We start from the raw sequence: 11,322 nt of genomic DNA, 5'->3' as shown, positions 1-11,322 counted from the left end.
TCTATAGACTCCATGGACCAAAGTCTGCCAGGCTCCTCTGTCCATAGGATTCTCCAGACAAGGAGTGGGCTACCATGCTCTTCTCCAGGGGATCTTCCTGACCCAGGGACCGAACCCATGTCTTTTATATCTTCTGCATTGGCAGGCAGGTTCTTTACCACTACCTGGGAAGCCCACATCCCAGTGTAGGAAGACTTATCATAGGACATAAGCTCTATAGACAAGGGATACCTCCTAAGGAAAGTCCTGACAACTGGTCTGCACTAATTCAAAAGTCCTCCTCTGGCTATGCTGGGGGAGGCACCTTGTGCAATGTCAAAAGGAGGGCCAGAGATGTCTGGTCAGAAATCACTGGAAGAATAGAGGATGCTTGAAACCCCATCAGATTCAAAGGGAATTTGGGAGACGCCCTGATATCCAGGTTACAGCTTCCTGGTAAATGTTTCTGAGATGCTGGATTCCATTCTAGAGGTGCTCTCTTGTTCTCAGGTGTAGGTTACTCAACATAGGAGGAGCCCCCTCTGAGCCAGAAGAAACACTGTATATACTTATATACAGTGCATACTTGAGAATCAGAATTTTTGACCTGGCACCAGTGATGAAGAAAGGCAATGCACAGTGGGATGGAGGCTACCTTAGAGCAGTACTTGGAGGACACAACGATGAATCCATCCATTGTTGGAGTGCTAGGCACAGATTCACAATGGCTCAATCTGGGCTGCCTCGGAACCCTGTCAGATGAGCATGATGGGGTGATATCTGTTTTAGCCTGGCAAGCAGCTAAGCTAACCTCAAGACCTCACTGATATTCCTGTGGTATGTCTAGAATTAGATAATGGGGACGTTAGAAGCACGACGGCATCACACTGGCCGTGCACAAAACGGCCTCTTGATGACTCATAGTGGTTCTCCAGCATCCTGTCACAGGGACTCAGTCATGCTTAATTATCTTCTAGAACTATTAGAGTTCCAGTAATTAGACCATTCATGTAATATGCACTGGGCACTTTTCTATTAATTTTAGAGTAAACTGCTTTTTGACATTCTGTGGATTGAATACTATCAATACTTATCGAATACTAGATAAAAAAAGTATCATGTTTTGAAGCAGCAGGTTTAGGTCACCTTGTATACAGAATTTTGTTATGTTTAATAAGCCTGGTTGGGGGGTGGGGGGGGAAGAATTGGATTTTTTTTTTTTAACTGAAGGGATAAAAAAGGAAAAACTTAAATTCTATTGTAGCAGTGCCTGGCCTTTGTGTAAGTTGGAGGATGGAGAAAAATGGCCTAAAAAATGGGTCTCTAACGTATAATATCACTCTGCAATTGGATCTTTATTGTTGCAGGATGGGAAAGTAGAGTGAGAGTCCCTATATTCAGGCTTTTGTGGTCCTTTACCAAAATCCTGCCTGATACAACTCATGTAATTTAAAACCTGGAGGAACAGAAGACTCTCCTGACATTGCATATGATTCTCTTCAAAGCTCTCCTGTCTCTCGGAGGGAAAACCCAACTCTTCCTTCTTCTGACAGAACCCTTACTTCTCCAGAGACAGCTACTTCTCCTGATCCCTCTGATTAGTCTCAGACTCCACCTTCCTAGGCTGGAAGAAGCACAAGCTGGAATCAAGATTGCTGGGAGAAATATCAATAACCTCAGATATGCAGATGACACCACCCTTATGGCAGAAAGTGAAGAGGAACTCAAAAGCCTCTTGATGAAAGTGAAAGAGGAGAGTGAAAAAGTTGGCTTAAAGCTCAACATTCAGAAAACGAAGATCATGGCATCTGGTCCCATCACTTCATGGGAAGTAGATGGGGAAGCAGTGGAAACAGTGTCAGACTTTATTTTTGGGGGCTCCAAAATCACTGCAGATGGTGATTGCAGCCATGAAATTAAAAGACGCTTACTCCTTGGAAGGAAAGTTATGACCAACCTAGATAGCATATTCAAAAGCAGAGACATTACTTTGCCAACAAAGGTCCGTCTAGTCAAGGCTATGCTTTTTCCAGTGGTCACGTATGGATGTGAGAGTTGGACTGTGAAGAAAGCTGAGCGCTGAAGAATTGATGCTTTTGAACTGTGGTGTTGGAGAAGACTCTTGAGAGTCCCTTGGACTGCAAGGAGATCCAACCTGTCCATTCTGAAGGGGATCAGCCCCGGGATTTCTTTGGAAGGAATGATGCTAAAACTTAAACTCCAGTACTTTGGCCACCTCATGTGAAGAGTTGACTCACTGAAAAAGACCCTGATGCTGGGAGGGATTGGGGGCAGGAGGAGAAGGGGACGACAGAGGATGAGATGGTTGGATGGTATCACCGACTCGATGGACATGAGTCTGAGTGAACTCTGGGAGTTGGTGATGGACAGGGAGGCCTGGCGTGCTACAATTCATGGGGTCACAAAGAGTCGGACAGGACTGAGTGACTGAACTGAACCACCTTCCTATGTTCCTCCACAACCTCTGTTATCCCAAGAAACAGACTCTAGTCCCTCTGGGGTAACTCTAATTGGAGTTCTTATCACTCAGGATCCTAATTTTATGCTCTCTCAAGGCAGTGGCAAACGGTGAAGGAACAATCAGAGTACATATGCCCTTCTCTTTAACCAACTTAGCCCAATGCAGACAGGAACTGAGCCAATTTTCTGAAGACCCTAGTAAGTTTGTTGAAGGGTTTCATGCCCTCACTCCAGTTTTTGATTTATCTTGGAAGGATGTTCAAGTCATTTTATCTACTTACTGTACCCCTGAGGCAGAACAGAATCCGGACAGCAGCCCAGGGGCATGCTGACCAGCTTGTTGGAGACCAACCTAGACATTCTACTATGGGTGGAGATGCAGTCCAAAGCCAGGAGCCCCCTTGAAATCATAATTCCTGGGAGGGAACAGAAGCCAAGAAGCACATGAGCCAATGCATATTAGAAGGGATGAGAAAGTGTTATCAAAAAGTCAGTTCACTATGAAAAGTTTAAAGGAGTGACCCAAGAAGAAAAGGAAAACCCAGCCCCTTTTCACAGGCAGCTTGTGGAGCCATTTAGGAAATGTATATCAACATAGATCCCTCCACTTCTGAAGGTCAGTCCTTTCTGGGACAACACCTTATTAACCAGTCTGCCCTTGATATCAGAGAAGGCAATGGCACCCCACTCCAGTACTCTTGCCTGGGAAATCCCATGGATGGAGGAGCCTGGTGGGCTGCAGTCCATGGGGTCGCGAAGAGTCAGACACGACTGAGTGACTTCACTTTCACTTTTCACTTTCATGCATTGGAGAAGGAAAAGGCAACCCACTCCAGTGTTCTTGCCTGGAGAATCCCAGGGACGGGGGAGCCTGGTGGGCTGCCGTCTATGGGGTCGCATAGAGTCGGACATGACTGAAGTGACCTAGCAGTAGCAGCCCCTGATATGGGGCACAGTCTGGCCCACAAATGCCCATGCCCCAACTTCTACATGTGGCCTTTGAGGTATTTAATAATCGAGACCAAGCTCAGGAGGAAAAGAGAATCCAACGTGAGAAAAGACAGGCCAGGGCTAACACACAACAGATAGCTGTTGCTGACAGTCATGCCTTGCTACCTCAGGACAATCTGAGGGGGCAAAACATCTAACCATCTGGCTAGCGGTAAGACCAATGAGGGGGAATGCTACAAATGCAAGTCAACTGGCCACTGGGCCCAAGATTGCCAGAAAGAGTTCCCCAGGCCATGCCCAGCCTGCCAACAAACAGGTCATTGGAAGAGGGGCTGCCTTCAGTCCTGAAGGGGAAGCGGGGGCTCCTGCTCTCAAGATGGCCATGCTGGACGACTGAGATAGCCCAGGGATTCTGGCGGCTCCCCACAATGAGATGACTGTCTCCATGGAGGAGCCCTGGCTAGTTCTTGCAGGGGCAGGTAAGAAAGTCTGTTTTTTAATTGATACAGGAATCACTTACTGTCTTAATTTCTCACATTGACCTCTTTCCTCCAAAAACTGTACTGTGACTGGTGTTGATGGAAAGCCTCACACCCACTATCTTACTGGTCTCTTACTTGCCAGTAAGAGCAGTAGTTGATTTCACATGCCTTTTCAGTTGTACTTGAATGTCCCACCCCATTACGAGGGTGAGACCTTCTGAGCTCCCTCGGGGCCACACTATGAGTAGGAGGCCCTAAGTAGCCCCTTATCTTGACTCTAAGACAGACCAGCCAGAAGAGCAAGGTGTTATTCCCACCATATTCTACAAGCAGTTGACGCTCAGTTTGGGACAAAAAAAAAATCCCTGGAAGGGCCATAAATGCCCATCCTATAAGAATTAGCCTTAGGCCAGAAACTGCCTAACCTAGCAGGAGACAATATCCTATAAAGTTGAAAGCGAAGAAGGGTTTACGACTTCTCATGGATAAATTCTTAAGGCATGGCCTCTTGTTGCCCTGCCAGACTGCAATACTCCTATTCTGCTAGTTGTTAAGCCAAAGGGTGGTAGAAGACCTTAAAGTGGTAAATGATGCAATGGTCACTGTATATCCCCTTGTGGCCAATCCTTACAACATATTAAGCCAGATCTCTGAGGACGCTATATCATTTACTGTACTAGATCTCAAGAATGCCTTCTTTCTCATCCCAGTTCATTTCTCATCACAATATCTGTTTGCTGTCGACTGGACTAACCCTGACTTGGGCCAAATGCAACAATATACCTGGATGATATTGCCTCAGAGGTTTCCAGACAGCCCATACTTGTTCACCCAGGCCCTGGGAAGGGAACTAAGGGAAATACACCTAAAACAAGATGCTATTCTATAGCATATAGCTGATATATTAATATATAGTCCCTCCATGGATCAAAATACCATGGAAGTCCTTAATTTCCTGGAGACCTGGGGTTACAGAGTCTCTTGTACAAAAGCACAAATCTCAAAGCAACAGGTTAAATATTGGGGATTATATTATAAACCCTGGAAGTAGACAGTTATCTCCAGATAGAAAACAAGCTATGTTAGGCCTAAGCACTCTAAGACAAAGCAACATCTCCATACATTTTTGAGCATGGCAGGACTTTGTAGAATTTGGATTCCAGAGCTCAGGCTAATGTTTAAGCCCCTATATGAAACCACTAAAGGCCCAGATACAGAACTGTTACTTTGGAACGGAGAATAGGAAAAGATTTTTAACAATAATGAGCCCCTGTTCACAGTCTTCCCACCTTGAAAAAGCCATTCATCTTATACGTGGCTGAAAAGCAGGGGACAGACGTGAAAGTCCTTATACCAAAGTTAGGGGGAGTTCCTCACCTATAGGTTCCTTTTCCGAGCAGCTAGACTCCATGGCCTGCTGTTGGCCTGGCTGCCTCTGGACACTAGTTGCCACCACTTTCTTAGTGGAAGAAACTAACAAACTTACCTTTGGACAGCCCCTGGAAGGCCGGACCCCTCATCAACTGTATGTACTCATCAAGTGCAAGGGATGCTAGAGATAAAAGGCCACCATTGGCTAACAGGAGGCTGCATTATTAAGCGGCTTTGCTCCTTGACTCTCCAGAACTAAACCTCAAAACTTGCCACACTCTTGGGCTTCCCTGGTGGCTCAGCGGTAAAGAATCCACCTGCCAATGCAGGATACACAGATTTGATCCCTGGTTTGGGAAGATGCCACATGTCATTTAGCAGCTAAACCTGTGTGCCCCAACTATTGAGCTTGTGCTCTAGAGCCTGGGAACCACAACTACTGAGCCCGTGCACCAGACCTACTGAAGCCCATGCACCTAGAGCATGTGCTCTGCAACAAGAGTAGGCAATGAGAAGTCTGTAGACTACAACAAAGAGTCAGCCCCGCTCTCCACAGCTATAAAAAAGCCTGTACAGCAACAAAGACCCAGAACAGCCAAAAAGAAATAAATTATATATAAAAAATACTTGCCACACTCTTAACTACATTAATGCCCACCAAAATGCCATAGCTAACACATTCTTGCCTCAAAACCCTTGACTAGGTCTGTGCCCATTCAGTTCAGTCACTCAATCATGTCTGACTCTTTGTGACCCATGGACTGCAGCACACCAGGCTTCCCTGTCCATCACCAACTCCCAGAGCCTACTCAAACTCATGTCCATCGAGTTGCTGATGCCATCCAACCATCTCATCCTCTGTCGTCCCCTTCTCCTCCTGCCTTCAATCTTTTCCAGCATCAGGGTCTTTTCCAATGAGTCAGTTCTTCCCATCAGGTGGCCACAGTATTGGAGTTTCAGCTTCATCATCAGTCCTTTAAATGAACATTCAGGACAAATCTCCTTTAGAATGGACTGATTAGATCTCTTTTCAGTCCAAGGGACTCTCAAGTGTCTTCTCCAACATCACAATTCAAAAACATCAATTATTCGGTGCTCAGCTTTCGTTATAGTCCAAATCTCACATCCATACATGACTACTGGAAAAACCATAGCCTTGACTAGATGCACCTTTGCTGGCAAAGTAATATCTTTGCTTTTTAATATGCTGTCTAGGTTAGTCATACCTTTTCTTCCAAGGAGCAAGCGTCTTTCAATTTCATGGCTGCAATCACCATCTGCAGTGATTTTGGAACCCCCCCCAAATAAAGTCTCTCACTCTTTCCATTGTTTCCCCTTCTATTTGCCATGAAGTGATGGGACCGGATGCCATGATCTTAGTTTTCTGAATGTTGAGTTTTAAGCCAACGTTTTCACTCTTCTCTTTCACTTTCATCAAGAGGGTCTTTAGTTCTTCTTCACTTTCTGCCATAAGGGTGGTGTCATCTGCGTATCTGAGGTGATTGATATTTCTCCTGGCAATCTTGATTCCAGCTTGTGCTTCATCCAGCCCAGCATTTCTCATGATGTACTCTGCATGTAAGTTAAATAAGCAGGGTGACAATATACAGCCTTGACATACTCCTTTCCTGATTTGGAACCAGTCTATTGTTCCATGTCCAGTTCTAATTGTGCCTATAGGTCTGACCTAACAGACCAGGGGTCTAGAAATCCCTGAGGAAGAATGGTTTACTGAGGACAGTAGTTTCATTAAAGATGGAGTCAGGAGGGCAGGATATGCAGTAAGCACTCAGAGTCATAGAAGCAAAACCTTTGCCACCTAACAAACTCAGCCCAAAAGACTGAACTGATAGCTCTAACCTGAGCCTTAATCCTAAGGGGAGGAAATATTGTGAATATGTACACAGACTAAAAATATCCCTTCCTCTTTTTACATGCCCACACAGCTATCTAGAAAGAGGGAGACTTCTAAATGTAAGAAATTCCCCTATAAAATATGGGGTTGAGATCTTATATCTCATAGAAGCGGTTCAAAAACCAAAACAGGTAGCAGTCATTCACTGCTGCAGGCACCAAAAGGGAACTTCTCACATTTCCCGAGGAAACAACAGGGCAAATTGAGAAGCAAAGAAAGCAGCTTTGATGCCCATAAACAAAGTGGCTGTAATCCCGTCCCTAACCCCTTTTAACATTATACATGGTACTTGACTTCCAAAAAGCACTGGGCATAAGACAGAGAGGGAATTAAGGGAACAGATGGTTGGTGGCACATAGATCAGAAATTGCTCATACTTCTGACCAATGGAAAATTATCAAAGAGCTCCTGGAGACAGTTACTCAAGCCTGTGCCCTTCATACCATCCATAATCCAGGAGGCACTGTCAAGCCACCCCCTCTTGTTAACCAAGTCCAGCAACATGGGACTTACCCAAGAGAAGACAAGTAGATTTCACTCAGGTGCCCTCTTTTCAGGGCTTCAAATACTGACTAGTCTTTATAGATACCTTTGCTGAATGAATAGAGGCCTTCCCTACTAGAAAAGAGAAGGGACTGAAGTGTCTAAGGTGCTCCTAAAGGAAATTATTCCTAGATTTGGGTTGCCCCATCATCTTCAGAGTAACAATACACCTTTGTTTGTAGTGAAAGTAACTCAACAATTTTTGCAGCTTTAGGAATTAGCTACCACCTCTATTCATTCTGCAGAGAAGGCAATGGCACCCCACTCCAGTACTCTTGCGTGGAAAATCCCATGGATGGAGGAGCCTGGTGGGCTGCAGTCCATGGGGTCGCTAGAGTTGGACATGACTGAGCGACTTCACTTTCACTTCTCACTTTCATGCATTGGAGAAGGAAATGGCAACCCACTCCAGTGTTCTTGCCTGGAGAATCCCAGGGACAGGGGAGCCCAGTGGCTACCATCTATGGGGTCGCACAGAGTCGGACACGACTGAAGTGACTTAGCAGCTATTCATTCTGCAAACCTCAGTCCTCAGGAAAAGTGGACCAGGCTAATCATACTCTAAAGAAAATCTTGTACAAACTCTGTTAGGATATGCTAGAGGCATGGTATTGCCTGTTGCCAATAGCCCTTTTAAGGGTCAGGGAAGCTCTTAAAACAATGACTAAGTTAAGCCCTTTCGAAATGACATATGGAAGATGGTTCCTTACTCTGAACATGCTAGGTGATCCAGAAAACCAAGCTCATAAACCTAGCACTAGTCATTCAGTCATGCCCAACTCTTTGTGACTCCATGAACTGTAGCCTGCCAGGCTCCTCTGTCCATGGAATTCTTCAGGCAAGAATACTGGAGTGGGTAGTCATTTCCTTCTCCAGGGGACTTCCCAACCCAGGGATGGAACCCAGGTCTGCCTTGCAGGTAGATTCTTTACCATCTGAGCCACTAGGGAAGCAGTGTATTCTAGGTGTCATAAACCTAAGCTAAATCCCAAAGCCTAAATAAGAATATGGCAACAGGACTTCCCTTATGACTCAGTGGTAAAAAAAAAAAATCTTCCTGCCAATGCAGGAGACACTGTTTCAATCCCTGATCTAGGAAGATCCCAACATGCCATGGAGCAAATAAGCCCATGCACCCCTGTGCTCTAGAGCCTGGGAGCTGCAACTGCTGAAGCTCTTGCACCTTAGAGCCCCTGTTCCACAACAAGAGAAGTCACTGTAATGAGAAGCCTGTGCAATGCAACTAGGGAAAAGCCCATGCAGCAGTGAAGACCCAGTACAGCCAAAAATAAGAACTGAAATAAAAAAAAATACGAATATGGCAACAGAGTACAGCCCTCTCCAGATACCAGTTCCAGTAGCTCTGTTGTAAACTCTGAAGAGTGGGTACTTTAAAAGACCTTGAAAAATGAGTCCCTTGGTGACCAGCTATTCCCAAAATGGAAGGGTTCTTCCCAAGTCCTGCTGAGCAACCCCTATGGTAGTCAAACCCCAGGGGTTCACCAGCTGGGTTCATCTGTCCAGGATTAAACCTGTTTCTACTGATATGTTACAGGAATCTGAAGACCCACATTCCAGCCCATCCCTGTGAATCCACTCCTTCCTCCAAGACTCCACAGGATCCAGAGGATCCAGGACAGCATGAAAATTTCAGGTGGAGGAGTGAGCCACTACAAGACCTGAAGCTACTGTTCAAAAAGGCCCTAGGCCTAAGTATCCATAGCTACAGTCTTCCTTTTGCCTCTTGGTACTCCATTCCACTTACAGAGAAATTGATATATTATGGTAAATGATAACTATTGTCTGTTTTTGCCTTCACCCTTGCTCTCAGAATTCACTGAACTTTTCTGCTCTTGCTGGGTGATTTAAATATGATCCTGACTGGTGCTGCTATAAAGCTAATAATTGCCTTAGCTTTTCTATGACTATTTTCCTTACCCACAGGATAGACATACAGCTCTCTGGTTTGCAATGCACAAACTTTCATTTCCTCCACCCAGTTGACAGAAGGCTGAATTTGTTTACTCCAAGCTAAGTCCATCATGCACCAGAACGACACCCTTCCCATCCCATAAGGAATTTTAACCAAGTTCCTGATGGAAATTGCTCTTCTACCAGAGATCCAAAGGCTCAGAACAGTAATGTACAGGGTCAGAATTGTTCTTTTTCCTACTGAAGAAAATTCTAATGTCTCTTGCCTAAGTCTACCCTTAGCAATAGAAAGAGAAAATAAAGCCAAACTGGAAGGACGAAGAATTGGCACTAATACATCCCAGCACTTTAGTGTCTCCTCCTAAACCAGAATTCCAGTTACCTATGTGTGCTCAGAGTCCAAATTGCTACCCGAAGGAAGAAGGATCAACATTTAAGGAACAGGTATCAAGATGGAGGGGCTTCTGAGGCGGCTCAGAGGGTTCAGGATGGGGAACACATGTATACCTGTGGCGGATTCATTTTGATATATGGCAAAACCAATACAATATTTTAAAATTAAAAAATTAAATAAAAAAAAGAACTGACATCTTGAAAAAAAAAAAAAAGATGGAGGGGCTTCCAAGGCGGTTCAGTGGTAAAGAATCTGCCTGCCAGGCAGGAGCTTTGGGTTTGATCACTGGGTCAGGAAGATCCCCTGGAGAAGGAAATGGCAACCCACTCTGGTATTCTTACCTGGGAAATCCCATGGACAGAAGAGCCTGGGGGCTACAGTCCATGGGGTCACAGAAGAGTCAAACATGACTTAGCGACTCAACAACAATCAGGTTGGAGAACATTTTTCATAACAATAGAATTGAACGGCTGGGCCTCGAAACCTTAAGCCCACTAGTCTATATTGTATGCCACCAGGATATGTTTTCATATGCCAGGTGGGTAAGAAACCACGGGCCACTAATTGCCTATGCAGTAACTCCACACCTACACAGTGTATGCCAGGAACCCTGATTACTCCTTTCTCAATACACTCTTTAAATGAATCTAAGCGTTTGGCCAAGTTCATCAAAACTGTTCACTGGATTAACTTGAGATTTACCTGGACAGAGACACCTGTTTCTTCGGGTAAACCTTGTTACCATAGTGGAGAGTAGCTGCATACCAACATGTCCTTCGAAACTTGTCTCATACTCTTCCTGCCATAGCTCACAGTACCGCTAACTCTCATTAGTTTACAGAAGTCTCTAGACTCACTGGCCAAGGCTGTACTTGGCAACCATATGACACTGGATTATCTGTTGGCAGAAGGAGGAGGAGTATGTGCAGTTGCCAACAATTCCTGTTGCACTTACATTAACACCTCTACTCAGGTAGGGACGGACATTGAGATAATTCAACAGCGAGCAACCTGGCTTCAACAATTAGCCAGCAATCCTCGCTATTCAATACAGGCTGGAGAATTGAAAACTGGTTTTCTAACTTGTTCTTCTGGATCTCACAAGGTATTAAAAACTTTCTGATGGGAGGTTTCCATTTTCTTATAACCTTCCTCATTTCAGCCATACTGATTTATGCTATATTTTGCCTAGTGCTTTGTTGTCTTCCATATTATTGCAAATCTGCAACTTAGACCTTTCAGTCCAACAAGGAGGCCTGAGACCAACAGGTTCA

The 11,322-nt window shown here is 44.9% G+C and overlaps 1 pseudogene; it reads left to right on the top strand.

The window, feature by feature from the left end:
* The first annotated feature begins 623 nt into the window (after positions 1–623).
* Positions 624–893, top strand: LOC123334569 (annotated as a pseudogene).
* The last annotated feature ends 10,429 nt before the right edge of the window (positions 894–11,322 follow it).

The sequence above is a fragment of the Bubalus bubalis genome, chromosome 7 (assembly GCF_019923935.1).
Source record: "Bubalus bubalis isolate 160015118507 breed Murrah chromosome 7, NDDB_SH_1, whole genome shotgun sequence".
Classification (NCBI taxonomy): Eukaryota; Metazoa; Chordata; class Mammalia; order Artiodactyla; family Bovidae; genus Bubalus; species Bubalus bubalis.
Note: the sequence above shows the minus strand (reverse complement) of the source record. Positions and strands in the feature narration are given on the sequence as shown.